The 13,340-nt window shown below is 48.7% G+C and overlaps 1 protein-coding gene across 1 annotated transcript in view; it reads right to left on the reverse strand.

Moving 5' to 3' along the window:
* CDH23 (cadherin related 23) overlaps positions 1-13,340 on the reverse strand; it is a 208,272-nt gene that overhangs the window by 179,468 nt on the left and 15,464 nt on the right. The window lies entirely within an intron of this gene.

Consider the following 13,340-nt stretch of genomic DNA (forward strand, 5'->3'; position numbering starts at 1 on the left):
CCCAGCAGCATCTCAAGTCCTCTCATTCCTAGTTACATTCCATGATGCCCCATCCCCAGCAGCATCTCAAGTCCTCTCATTCCTAGTTACATTCCATGAGACCCCATCCCCAGCAGCATCTCAAGTCCTCTCATTCCTAGTTACATTCCATGATGCCCCATTGCCAGCAGCATCTCAAGTCCTCTCATTCCTAGTTACAGTCCATGATGCCCCATTGCCAGCAGCATCTCAAGTCCTCTCATTCCTAGCTGCATTCCATGATGCCCCATTGCCAGCAACAGCCATTTCCCATGATCAGCCCTCTTCCCCACTGTAAGGCAACACCACTTTGGATAATTTTCTCCCTTCTGGCCAGGCAGTGGGAAATGGTGCAAACCTGTACCCAGTTTTCAGGGCCATAATAATCTCTCTCTGGAGCAGTGCCAGCCATCCCTCCCTGGCCATGGATAGCACTTCTTCCAACTGGCCTTAGATGGTCCCTAGCCCCCCATATCCCAATCCATTACTCCTCCCACTGTCCCAAGTAACTCCAGACTCACCAGAGTTGTTTGCCACCACCTCTACTCACAGTGCAAAAGAAGTCAAGGGAAATACGTGCAATGCAATGGCAACTACTCTTTAATAAGGACAGAAAGCAGAGAAGCATTCCCTGACCTCAGGGATTCTTATCCCTGGAGCCTGGGAATCCAAAGGTGGCAAAGTAACAGACACCACTAAGCAAAAGGAAAACATTTGCTACCAAAGCGCTGCATAAACACCCACCACACTCTATTATTCACACATTAATAACAATAAAGATGTCAAACTGCCAGATAAGAAGTTAATCTCATTCAGAGCACAATTAAGGATGCCATTATCCAACCACCTGGGGCCACTTGCACAAGGCAGTGGGTTTCATGGATACAGGGATGAGCCCATGCCTGGGGAAGCAGGTCCCCCAGCCACCCCTTCTCACACCCCACAGCACCCTCCAGCCAGGGCACCCAAATACTGATGTTGCATCTTGCTCAAGATGCAGATCCCATGATAGGAAAGCTTCTTTTAAGGAGCATTTCTTCATTTCTGGGATCAACATCCCAGCGTAAATTGTCCCTCTGCCCACCTGGATGATGCCACTGGATACAGGATACACAAAGGGCAAACCCAAACCATCTGCAGTATTTCTGGTCTCTGGGATGAGCTTAAATTTTGGGGGGATGAAGAGGGGAACGCCACCACTGGAAAATGGCTCCTCCAACAGATTCCAGTTGATTTTACAGCAAAACGCCCACCAAGCACAGCAATTTTGGCTTTCAATATGAACTAACCAGCTCTTTGTGAACCCTTGAGCCTTTTCTCCCACTCTGCTGCTGCTATTTAGGATGCTGAGGCCACAAAAGCCAGGCAATCACTGCTGAGCACAGAGCCATAACCAGCAAAATCTGCCCTTTATGGAAAAGGCACTGGAAGAGGAGAAACTTTTGGAGAAAGAAACTCTCACTTGATGTTCATAATGAAGATATCTCTGGCCCTGTCAGCCCCAGCACTACCCTGTAGTGCCTGAAGGATCAGTATTTTTAATTTAACCTTTAAGGACAAGGTTAAAAAAATAGTCAAGGGCTGAAAGCAGGAAATGATCCTCCAGAATATTAATTTCATTCAAGCCTTTGCTACACATGTCCCATACAAACCCCTCACAGGGTTTCTTTCTGCACAGCATAAGATGTGAGGCTCTGTGCCATGGGATGGAGGTAAGACCCAGCAGGGCAGGAGACAGAGACCACGTCCCTCATCCCCCACCAGCAGGATCCCAAAGTGCTGCACCAAGGGCCACAATAAAGCAAAGGTTAAAAGACTGGGAATGGAAACATGAAATCCCACAGGCAGTTACTGAATCACTCACTCCAACAACTCCCAGAGCCAACAGTGCATTTCTGAGCGAAACTGAAAGAACACAGACTTTTTTTTTAACAGCAAAAAAAGGAAGGGAATCAGCAAATTGCATTTTGAATAGTCTCCCTTCACACCTCACAAGCTTGTTCTGCAACAGGACCAGAGGATGTTGTCTCTTCTTCCTCAATGTATGAAACAAAAGCAAAATAAAAGACACCTCCAACTTAACAACCTGGAACATGGAATGCAAACTCAAACTCCTGATTTCAAATCCAGTGAGGCAGCAGCCTCCCTTCTCTCCTAGAATACACCTTTTCTACCTGTATCTGCCAAAAACTGGCTGCAGAGCATCCCAGCACTGGTGAGGCTCACTCTGCTGCCAGCATTGCATCAACTTGGAGGATCCTGCCAATTTTTATGGCTCTGTGAGATCACCTTGTTGCAGCATGATGGTATCAGCTTGAAATTTTTCTTCCCCTTACCCTCTCCAACACAGAGCCTTAATTTATGACTATTTCCCCCAGCCCACAGGACTACAATGTACATGGGCAATGCCTTCTGGCTGCTGCTCTCTGCAAGCTGTCCCTGCCCACTCTGTACCTGAGAGGACTGCAAAAAACAGCCCTGGGACTGCAACAATTTTTCCAAGGCAAAGAACAACTTAGAGATCCAGGGAGGTGTTTTTTCCCCACCCTTTACATGCCTAGAAAAGCTGCCCTAAGAGATGTGGAGGCAGGATGGTGCTTTCTGTGTGGTCCTTTCACTTCTTGCCTTACCACCCCACCACACCCAGTTGTACCTGAGCGCTCCTCTGTGCAGGAATGTTGTTTTATCAGGCAGGATGTGTTTAATTTGATGCTGCTGTCATGTGGGAAAAGGTGTGTTTCCAGACTCAAGGTTTTCTGCAGTGCCATCACTTATTTTACAGTCTTCTGTCATACCTTATTTCTTCCCCTCTATTTCCCAAAATCATTAGTAACAACCATCACTCTCTGCCTGGGAGGATGCTCCTCACTTCTCCCCATACCCCCAATGGTTAATCTCCCTTGGACTTGCTATATTTTAAAGTCTTTTGCCCCTGATATTTTTAAATCAACTGCTTGAAACCAAAATGCCACTGCATTACCATTTATTACATTCCATAATACCAGCTCTCACCTCAAAGCTAATAATCAATTAGAAGGGAAAAAGAAAAAGGTTTCTCTGTATTCAGGCACCGAATCGCCCTCCTAATTGCACACAGGCAGCAAGACAAGCTCTGTGATACAATCCCAGAGCCTCGACAGAGCAGGCACCTGACAAACCCATGCAGATGAATGGAATAAAATTGAGTTACTAACCATTAAATGTCAAGTGTTTGAAATCTTTCCCCCTCGCGTACCGAGCAATATTAATAAATCTTTAAGAGAGGGAGTGCACGGAGCTTATTCACTGCTCTGACCACCCTGCAAATGGAACAGATGTTTGCATGGAGTTGTCCAACAACTGTGTCTCCGGCTTTATTTCCCCCCCACCCTTCCCTCCGAGTGGTTAATTCAAAAGTCATCAATGTACCGGAGCAGTCTGACAGGAGGAACCAATTTATTAACTCCCTCTGTCAATCAAGCACATTAAGCCATTCAAAGGCAGAGAAGGTGCATTAGCACACGCTGGTGGTAAATCCATTCAAATGCCAGGAGATGGGGGGGGGGGGGGGGGATGGATTCCTGTGACAACACTGAGGTGCCCCACGGACCCCAAAATCACAGGAAACATGATAAAACAAGATTGCCAAGAGGTGGCCCCACCACCCACACAATCAACACAGGAAGATCTCCCACTATCCTGGCCCCAGCAGAGGATGCTCACCAGGATAACAGCAGGGTGTCACCAAGGTGCTTCCAAACAACAGGAGTTGTACTCCCCAATCCCAGTGCCATGGTACCTACATGCATTTCCAGAAGGGTTCTCCTCTACCTGCTAATTTCCATACTGGAATGTGGCAGCTTTCCCTAGTGGGGACTCACTGTCAATTTTCATGTTTTAATTGCTCAGATGATTTTGATGCAGATGAAAAGAAGCTTTTCATTGTTGTTGTCTCTTTTTTTTGGTATTTTTTGTCTTGTTTTACACCAGGTGGTAACAACCACCAACTGGTGGTGGTGATGCGAAGTCTGAATTTTTACTTCTTAAAGGCAAGGATTTCCACAGTGACAAATTAGGGTAAGCTTTATCTAAAAGGTTAATTTTTACAAGTCTGAAAATTGTGTAAAAAGAGCTATTAAGGGTATCATAGAATCATGGAATAGTTTGGGTTGAGAGGGACCTTGAAGACCATCTTGTTCCAACCCCCCTGCCATGGGCTGGGACAATTTCCACTAGACCAGGTTACTCCAAGTCACATCCAGCCTGGCCTTGGACACTTCCAGGGATGGGGCAGTCTGGGCAACCTGTGCCAGGGTCTCACAACCCTCACAGGACAAAATTTCTTCCCAATACAGAATCATAGAATGGATTGGGTTGGAAAAGACCTCCGAAATCATCAAGTCCAACCCTTGGTCCAACTCCAGTCCCTTTACCAGATCACGGCACTCATTGTCACGGCCAAGATCAGTTGAAAAACCTCCAGGGATGGGGAATCCACCCCCTCTCTGGGCAGCCCATTCCAATGCCTGAGCACTCCCTCTGGAAAGAATTTTTTTCTGCTCTCCAACTTCAATTTCCCCTGGCAGAGCTTGAGCCCATCGTGCCCCCCTTGTCCTATTGCTGAGTGCCTGGGAGAAGAGATCAATCCCCACCTGGCCAGAACTTCCCACCTAACTCTGCCCCCTGTGGCAGTGGGAAGCCATTCCCTCATCCCCTGTCCCTCCTTGCCCTTGACCAAAGTCCCTCTCCAGCATTCTTGGAGCCCCTTTAGGCACCGGAAGCAGCACTAAGGACTCCATGAAGCCTTCCCTTCTCCAAGGGAACACCCTCATGTCTCCCAGCCTGTCTCCAGAGCAGAGGAGCTCCAGCCCTTTCACCATCTCACCCGAGTGCCTTGGGAGCTGGCTGTGTGACTCTGCAGCATTTCATGGTTAAATTGAACTGTGCAAGCAGTTGGATGCCAGCCCATCTCCAAACCATCGAGCCCAGCACTCGTCACTCAACACACCTGCCACCTCACACAGCCCCAGGCTGGGTGGCAAAGCATGTCCAGTGCAGAGTGTGATGCTCCAGCACTTCCTCCCAGCCTGGCACAAACTCCTCCTGAGTGCTGGGTAGGGCACAGGAACAGTCCTGTCTCCTCTCACATCCTCTTGCTAGAGGGTGGTGGAGCAGATCCAGATTGCAGAGATCTCAGATGAACATGCTGTGTGCAAACACACAGGTAGGGGGTAAAGGAGTGCTGGGAGGGTTTGTTTCCTTCTTTTTTAGCTCACACAACCCAACTGTATCGAGTTTCTGATCTGGTAAAATGCACAAGCATGTTTATCACTGTTTATCATAACCAGAGGTCTTTTGTAATGAGAGCCCATTGATAGACTTAAAGTGAAGTCACAGCTCATCTTCTCCACCAAAAATAAAAATGTGTGTGTGCAAATGCAAGTATTTCCCTACGGTGCAGGGAAATACTCTTGGCTTATAATACATTATAATTATAATACATTCCCTTAAACCTTCACAAAGTTGCATGTATAGAGTCACCTAACTTGAATAAATACACACATATCTACACATTTCTATCCCTACCCTGTGTTTTTTGCTTTCCCATGCTTGACTCACATTGTTATCCCTTCTGTATACCAGGTTTGTCACCTGTGCTAAAGCCTTCAAACAGCCAGGAAAAAAGCACAATTTAACTGAACTGGGACAGTGTCGACATCCAAGCCTGGGCACTGCAGAGTAACAAGGAATAGGGCACAGCCTGCAAGAAGCCAGCCCCCAAATGAAGCTCCTACAGATAACACTGTGCTGATAATTAGTGCTGCCAAAGTCATCCCAGACATAAAAAAATCACCCTAGACCTCATTACCAAACTTACACATCTTTCTCCATGTCTTTGGGAAGAGCTCAGACCCCGTGCAAGGGCTCAAAAGGTGGCGAGATCAAACCTTCAGCTGGTTTGATGAGGCAGTTGCCAGAAGCAAGGTTACCCTGGCATGTTAATGAATCCATATTGCAAATACACTTTCTTCCTTCTCCCTCTCTCTCTTCCCCTTCTTAAACGTAAGCATTAATGTTATTGCCTATTAGCAAAGCAGATATGAAAGTTTAAGTGATTGATGAAGTGATTAATTTAATGACGCAGGGTTAAGGGTTTGGGTGGGAGTGGGCTCTTTTTTTTTTCCTGAGCTTCCTGATGTTGGGAATAACTAATTTTCTATCCTTAAATTTTCATTAAGCATGCTGCACTTTCTGCAGCTCAACAAGTAATTTCATCAATGGGCCTTCTAACGACAAACCATGGAAAAAAGAGTTTGAGTTCAGAAAGCTGAGATACCCTTCTTAAATTCTCCTCAAATATTGCTGTTCATTGAGTTGTTACCACACTTAGAAACAAGGCTGCAGAGCACTCAAGAACCCTGAAAACTCAGTTTTAAGCAGTAAACAGCCACTGGGTGATAACACTCTTTTCAATGAACGCTGAAGTCGAAGGTGAGGTGACCACAGCCTCCCTTTCTGAAGGGGAATCTCAGTGATGCCTGGAATAAAGCTTGGGAGGCAGGTTTCCTGTTCAAAACTATGCAATCTCTCTCACAGCCAGAGACCAGCACGTTCCTCTGGAATTATCCTGCATAAAAGGCCAAATCAATTCTGCTGGCTGCACACAGGCCCACACCCTGCAGGGGTGATGGGCACAGACCTGCCGCACTGTCAGCCCACCCAGCAGGAAAACAAGGGGGTTTAGGGGCTCCCTGTGCTTGAACTCACCTTCCCTCTGTCAGATAAGCAACACGAACAGCTTTGGGGGGGTTTTACCATCATGAACACCTTGCTCCTTTGTCAGTGCTAAGACAGCGGGTGCTGGGACATCACTTGTGTGGTCCCCAAATTCCGTAATCAGCCACAGACCAATTTCCATTCTGCATTTGCCCATTTGTGCTCTGCATTTGCCCTCCCAGCTGGGGATTATTCATATGCAGCATTGTGGTCTCACCATCAGCTGAAGCTGATCCAAGGCAACATCACAGCAAAAGGATAGACAGCCTCCCTTGCCCTCTTCACAGAATGGTTTGGATTGGAAGGGACCTTAATAGTCATTTAGATCCAAGCCCCCTGCCACAGGCAGAAACACCTTCCACTAGCCCGGGCTAATCCAAACCCCATCCAAACTGGCACTGGAAGGGGCTCAAAGGTCTCCCTGGAGCCTTCTCTTGTCCAGGCTGAACATCTCCACCTCTTCTAGTCTGTGTCCAGAGCAGAGGAACTCCAGCCACTGGAGCATCACTGTGGCCTCTACTTTAGACTTGCTTCAGCAGCTCCATGCCCTTCCTGTGCTGGGGACCCCAGAGCTGAAGGCAGCACCGCAGGTGGGGTCTCACCCCAGGGGCAGAATCCTCTCCCTTCCCCTGCTGCCCACGCTGCAAGATCAGCCCAGCATGTGCCTGGGGCACATCCAGTTCTCACCCACCAGGACCCCAAGTCCTCCTTAAAAGTCTCTTATGACTTTTAGGTCCACCTCATCTTGTAATCCCACCATCAGCTATGCCTGAATGCTGGTCTGGCTGAAAATCAGCTTTGCAGAGTAGAAATAAAACCCTTAACAAATAGATCTAAACAAGCAGTGTTGGCGTTGCTGAGGTGGGGGAAAGGTCTCCTGGTTTTGAGCTCTCACCTTCCTCTCACTTGCACATTCCCACCTTGCCTTCCTGACAGGGCATCAGCTTTTCTGTGGAGCATTTTAGAGCTGTTCCAGAAAACTAACACACACAAATAGTTCTGGGCCCCTCAGTTCGGGCAAGAGATTGAGGGGCTGGAGCGGGGCCAGAGAAGAGCAACGAGACTGGAGAAGGGACTGGAGCACAAGTGCTGTGGGGAGAGGCTGAGGGAGCTGGGGGTGTTTAGCCTGGAGAAGAGGAGGCTCAGAGGTGACCTCAGCACTGTCTGGAACTGCCTGAAGGGAAGTTCTGGCCAGGTGGGGGTTGGTCTCTTCTCCCAGGCACTCAGCAATAGGACAAGGGGGCACGATGGGCTCAAGCTCTGCCAGGGGAAATTGAAGTTGCAGAGCAGAAAAAAATTCTTTGCAGAGAGAGTGTTCAGGCATTGGAATGGGCTGCCCAGAGAGGGGGTGGATTCCCCATCCCTGGAGGTTTTTCAACTGAGCTTGGCCGTGGCACTGAGTGCCATGATCTGGTAAAGGGACTGGAGTTGGACCAAGGGTTGGACTTGATGATCTTGGAGGTCTTTTCCAACCCAAACCATTCTATGATTCTATGGATGTGTCACTGAGTGAGAATCCACCACATCTTGATCCAACCCCACTGTGATCACCATCCCAGGGCACTCTGTGCCCTGGGCTGGTGATCACAGTGGGGTTGGACCAAGGGTTGGACTTGATGATCTCACAGGTCTTTTCCAACCCAAACCATTCTATGATTCTGTGATCTATGAAATACAGAGATAGCTTTCCCACAAGCAGCTCAGCGCAGCCCTGGCTAGTGGGGAGGGTGGCAAGACCTGGCTGAAACTAATGAAGCTGGATGGAAATTTAATCCACAGCACAGAGACCTTGGATGGAGCACCTCTAAAGGGAAGGCTGGGTGTCTACGATTAGACCGAAGTCAGGCACAGAGGTCCCACTGCACAGATGCAGCCATGGCAAGGGAGCTCCTGGCAGCACCAGTGTGAAGAGGGCATAGCCACTGCTTCAACACACATTTTCTACAACCAAGGAGGCTTTTCCAAGCTCTCCAATCCTCTCTAATGCCAGTGCCACCACATTTTACAGAAGCACCTTTCAGCTTGCCCAATTTTGCCAAAAGCCAGCCTACCTTGTGTTGTTCCCAGAGGCTCTTGCCCTGCCCCATGCTCCCTGTGCTGCTTTGCTCCTGCAGATTTAACCCCAAGCTTTAAAGCCATCCTATGGGCCTCACCTCCTTGCTACCCAATTAGCACCTCATTAACAGTATGCTCAGGGTACTTTCTGGTCCTGCCACTGTGACTTTCAACCTCGTGGTGCACTGGCATTAATTTTTCTCTTTTTAGCTTTAGTATTTAAATTTGAGCAAGAAGGACACAAGAGCAGGTATATCCCCCTCTCCAGCAACAGCAGCACATCCCTGCAAGAGAGGGGGGAGACCAGGAAACACCAAAAGGAAAACGGTCCCATGATTGTGCTGTGCTCAGACAACTGCAGTCCTCCATCCAAAGCTGTCCCCAACAGATGGCCCCCAAGCCTCACGCATGGATATCTGAGCTCTGAAACACTTTAATCAATCTAGAAGGATGCAGAGACCACAGAGCCAGCCTTTTTTCCCCCTTTTTCCTTCCCGTGATGCATTAGGCAAGTGCCATGGAGGAGCCCAGATGCCTACAGCTGTGGGATCAAACAGGTTTAGCCTGTGCTCAATCCCACACAGATAAACCATATCTTCAGCAGCAGCTTGACTGGTTGGGCACCCCTGGGGACATTCCCTGGGTGCCAAAGCATCTGGCTGTCCAGGACCAGAGCACTGCAGCAAAAGGCTGTGTTGGAAGAGATGACTGCTTTGGAAAGGACAGATACAGCATGTGGAGGATGGCAGCCTTCCCTGCCTGGAGAAGAAAAGCCTGGTCCTCACCCAGGATGGAGAATCGAGTCAAGTCATCCACAAATATCAGAGGGATGTGCTGCCTCAGATTCATGTGAAGAGTCACCAGTGATCACCCTGCCTGCTCAATACCAAGTTTCTCTTTAGTTTTCTAGTGAAATAAATCTCCATCCCAGCAGGCACAAAGTGTCACACACCAATCTAGACCCTTTAATCACCATCAGCCAACAAAGTACACCCACATCTCAGTGCTACTCCACTACCCCTGGCTCCACTTAGGCTACAACAATATTGGGGGCACACTGAGAGCCACAACTTTTAGGGGAAAAACCAGGATACAACTCTATGGGAAATGTCCTCTATAGGCCATTTTGAAGTAAGTCTCAAAAAGAGCAAGGTTGAACTCTGCCCTTCCAAATTTAGTGGAGAAATATTCAGTCACAGTGTTTGCCAGCTCAGCAAAAGCTGCACGTAGCAAAAAGGGAGCAGAAGCGACCCCTGAAATTCCCTGTCAGCCATCCATTTGCCTTGCTTTCTGAGCATGGGAAACCCAGGGGATGGAGAGCATGGCCTGTGCCTCCTGGGAGAGGCACAGAGCCGAGGAGAAGGAAAAGGAGTTTCTGAGCAGCAAACACAGCCCCGGTCACTGGACACTGTGCTGAGCCAGCACCGCTCGGGGCTGTCTCTCTCAGCAGCACTGACTGGGGGACTTGCTGAGTTTGGGGTTCTCCTCAGCCCTGAACTGCCAGGGGTTAACACATGGGAGGAGATGCTGTGGCAGACAACTTTGGTAGACCTGGTGCTGAGCACTCCACCAGTCACTGGAGGTATCCCAGGAAGGGAAGCTCCAGCCAGGTAGGGGTTGGTCTCTTCTCCCAGGCACTCAGCAATAGGACAAGGGGGCACGATGGGCTCAAGCTCTGCCAGGGGAAATTGAAGTTGGAGAGCAGAGAAAAATTCTTTGCAGAGAGAGTGCTCAGGCATTGGAATGGGCTGCCCAGAGAGGGGGTGGACTCCCCATCCCTGGAGGTTTTTCAGCTGAGCTTGGCCGTGGCACTGAGTGCCATGATCTGGTAAAGGGACTGGAGTTGGACCAAGGGTTGGACTTGATGATCTCGGAGGTCTTTTCCAACCCAATCCATTTCAGGATTCTGTGACTCGCAGGAGAGCATCACAGAGAACTGGTGGGGCTGAGAACCTCAGCTGTGCATTCTCATGCCCAGGAATAATTCAGGGGATCAAACAGCAGCCTTGGAGAAGTCCCTGGAGAGCCCAGCCCAACCACCTGCCAACTGTCCCAGTGCTGTCAGCAGATTCACCAGAATCTTTTCATGCCCACATTGCCCAGGGGATGCTCGTCCCAGTCGGTTTCCCACTGCTCAGGCTTTACAGTGGACACCAGTCCTTCACAGAACTAAGGAATAGTTGGGGTTGGAAGGGACCTTAAAGATTATCTTGTTCCAATCCCCTGCCATAAACATGGACATCTCCCACAGGTTCTCACAACCCCATCCAACCTGGCCTAAGATGCAGATTTAGTCTCCCTCATGGTTTTAGCAAGGCATGTGTTACCAAGGTCTAATGAGCAGTAGGGACACATTGTCCCCAGCCCACCCAGGTGACTGGGACTCTGACATGACGTGGCCTGAGAGCGAGTCCAAGAGCATGTTATCAGTTCAAGTGCAATGGTTAAAATGTTTCCCACTCTTTTAAGACAACATTATTCCAGTGATGCTAAAATGTTATCGCTAGGATGAAGGGAAAGTGGAATTGCACTCGTCTGAATGGCCTCTTTTGTCATGCATTTTGCAAGGCGTTGAGGCATGAAAGCTTTCAGAGAAACTCGGGTGAATCCAAGCTAGGTGGTTATAAGGCTAGTTACAGACCTGACATGATGGATCATCTTCATTTTCCCATTCCTGTCCTGCTCACAGCAAATCCATTTGCTGGGCAATTAGACTCCAGTCATTACATTATGCTAAGAAGACATTCCTTTGGCAGCAGGAGAGGACCCCAACCAAGAGAAGCCCAGAGTGCTGCTTTCCCATCCCCACCAGCTGACAAATCCATGGCTGCAGGTAACCCAAAGGGCAGCAACACCTTCCCAGCTCACATCACACCTCACCAGGGCCCTCCAGCAACTCATCTGGCATCCATAGTCCTCCAAAAGGTTTGGGATTAAATGAAATGGTCCTTGGAACGATTTTGCTTAAGGCAATGAGCAGCCTGATAAAGATGGACAGTCCTCTCCTGCAAACTCTTCTTCCAAGGGCTGTTAACCCTGGTACTCACACTCTCTGGGTAGAACACACAGCAATACAGCTGTCAAGGACTCCCTCAGGACCTTGTCTTGCCCATGCCATCACAGCCCAAAAAGTCACCATCTCCCTCATCCTGCTCTCCAGGCATCTCCCCCCACTCCTGCAATTCCCTCCCCAGCACCTTTGCCTTCCTGGAGCTCCCATCTCTGATTCCCTCTGCACGTGTGTGTGTGTTCCCATTACTTCTGGGTGAAATAACTGACTAGAGGGTCAGTCCACCTGAAAATTGCTCTCCCCAGACCTAAATGAAACAGATGGGCATTGATGATGTTTTGGGAGAAATTAATCAGCCTGGACCGGCGGCAGCGCCAGCAGCTCCCTCGGCCCAATCTCGCCTAATGAATTCCGAGCTCTCTGTCTTAATAGCTCCTGACAAGACTAATTTACTCTTGTAAGTGATTAGAGGGGGAATGATCTCTTAATTGTTGCTTAAGATCCCTTTCGGCATGTCAGGCAGCAAGCAGGGAACTGCTGGGTTTGGTGTGAGGCAAAGTTGAGCCTGGGAGTGCTGTGGGGAGGGACTCCACTGTGATGGGCACTTGAACAGACCTCAAAAAAGGAGACACCTTTTTTTCTAGGGAACAGATGCCACATACTGTTCTGCCACTCACACTTGGGATCTAAGAAAGATGTTTTCAGACAATGCCTGTTTGGTTTTTTTTTAAGTTAATAAACTTTAACTCAGAAAACACCTACCCACAGCAGGACACACAGAAACACTGTTTGTCAACACTTTCCAGGCTGACATTTCTCTTTGGTGCTTGTGGAAACAGAGTGATAATATTCTTAAGAGTCAATTACATATATACTATGTAAAACAAAGCTTAAAAAACACAATTCAACACCCAAAGCAATTCCATCAACAATCTGACTTGAACAATATCTCACTGGAAAGCAGGTTGTCAGAAATCTTTCCCTCTTTTCTGACAAAATAGAAGTTCAGTTCAATTCCCATATGGCATTACAAGCTCAGGTAGTTGGAGAGTAAGGTGTTCCATGAGGAATTGTTTCCATTAAGCTGCTCCCAACCAGCTCTCACTCCTGCTCCTTTCCCAGGACTTCTCCTGAGGATGCATCTCTGTGCAGAGCTCAGCTACCACCCAGGAGCAATCCACCATCTATCCAAACTCCCTCCCAAGACTCCATGTCTTGCCTGCTTGCTCTGACACCCCTCTAAATCCCACAGTCAGGCACCATGGGCTGCAAATATGCAACCAAAGGGACCAAAAAAGGGGAAGAAGGCTCAGCTGGACACTCTGGTTGAGCTGAGCAGTCACTAGAAGAGACCTCACCAGTATCCTCTAACACTCAGTAGCTTCAATGACGACGTGGTCGTAGCAAGAGCCCTTTTTAAGGAGGGTGCTGCTCTGGCTGCAAGGCTGGAGGCAGCAGTGGATGTGAGAAGGGGCCTCCATCCCAGCCACCCTCTGCTCCC

The sequence above is a fragment of the Pithys albifrons genome, chromosome 9 (assembly GCF_047495875.1).
Source record: "Pithys albifrons albifrons isolate INPA30051 chromosome 9, PitAlb_v1, whole genome shotgun sequence".
NCBI lineage: Eukaryota > Metazoa > Chordata > Aves > Passeriformes > Thamnophilidae > Pithys > Pithys albifrons.